The sequence below is a fragment of the Siphateles boraxobius genome, unplaced genomic scaffold (assembly GCF_051911475.1).
Source record: "Siphateles boraxobius isolate OS27281-9 unplaced genomic scaffold, OSU_SipBor_1 56, whole genome shotgun sequence".
NCBI classification, from domain to species: Eukaryota; Metazoa; Chordata; class Actinopteri; order Cypriniformes; family Leuciscidae; genus Siphateles; species Siphateles boraxobius.
The window spans coordinates 4522088-4523446 of NW_027509182.1; the positions used below are offsets into that span (position 1 = coordinate 4522088).

Below are 1359 nucleotides of genomic sequence, written 5' to 3' on the forward strand. Positions count from 1 at the left end.
TGTACATGATGCCAGAATGTTTAGGGAGTCATCATTGTGCCACAAATTTCAACAGGGTATGTTTTGCCTTACACAATGTTTTTTTTTTTAATGCAATTATACACTTTAACCTCCTTTATAGGACACTTCAATGGTTACCTGCTGGGGGACAGAGGCTATCCTTGTCTGCCCTATATGATGACACCCTACCCTGAACCTGAGCCTGGACCACAGGCACAATTCAACGTGGCCCACAGCAGAACACGGGTCAAGGTGGAAATGACCATAGGCATCCTGAAGGTTTCAGTGCCTGCGTGGGCTCAGGGTCCGCCCATAAAGGTCATGTGAAATCACAGCTGCTTGTGTTGTTCTTCACAACATTGCCACACTGAGAGGTGAGAGAGCCCCCCTTCTCTTGATGAAGATGGCCAAGAGGAAACCCCAGTGCACCCAGTAGACCAAAGAGATGGCAGGGTGGTACGAGACATGATTTGCCAAAATCACTTTACTTAAAACCAGTTAACAGTCAAGTGTTGTTCATTGTTTCTTTATTTCCTGTAACAAAAAGATATTTTTATTTATTCCTTTAGATTTCATTCAACAACAAATGACAGATTAATGTTCACATACTGTTCCCCACCTTAAGCTGGTGCTCCAGCAATTCAATTTCAAGTCTGGCCTTTTTTAGGTTAAGCCTTTTCTCCTCCATTTGAAGCTGTATAAGGTCCATCTCCATGCCACTTTTTCTGATTTGCTTTTGAAGGTGGACCTTATACAGCTCTTTGGCAGGCAACTAGAAAGACAGAATAATTAAGCATGACTGAAAAAGTCTGTAATACAAACACAGACCAAATATTTAAATGAGGAAGGAGAACTGCAGAACATTTCTTACACTGCTAAGATTCTGTGTGGAGGTAGATGGACCCTCATTTGTATTAAAATCTCCAGCCATATTCTGTAAAATGACAATGACAATTTATTTATTCTCTTATGTAAAAAAGGGGGGATGCATTCTATGCATCATACCTTTATGGGCGTCCCCACTTTTTCTGTTTCTGTCACAGCAGAAGTGATCTCTTCATCGTCATCCTACAGTGAAAATAAGGAAGGATGCTTGGTCTAGTAAACAGAAACCTAAAGACAATAATCACTTACAACTGTGACAGAGTGAGGTGTTGCAGGAGGATCCAATAATACAATGTGCAAGATAATTAAACCAATAAGATAATCATGCATAAGTCACCGGGTGACGAAGGCGGAACTAAAAATCAGCGCGTGATTCCCTTGGGGAGCACTTCCGGGGTAACACCAGGCCGGTTCTGGTTCGCTGTCATGGCGGACCAAAAAGGTAAACGGGGAAATCTGCAGCAGCTGCATCAA

The 1359-nt window shown here is 42.2% G+C and overlaps 1 long non-coding RNA gene across 1 annotated transcript; it reads right to left on the reverse strand.

Annotated features, from left to right (window-relative positions):
- Nucleotides 1-618: 618 nt before the first annotated feature.
- On the reverse strand, nucleotides 619-936 carry LOC143714840 (uncharacterized). Its single transcript, XR_013195624.1, has 2 exons — nucleotides 872-936; nucleotides 619-772 (listed from the first exon to the last, which is right to left on the reverse strand). It is a non-coding gene; the product is annotated as an uncharacterized LOC143714840 (long non-coding RNA).
- Between the last annotated feature and the right edge of the window lie 423 nt (nucleotides 937-1359).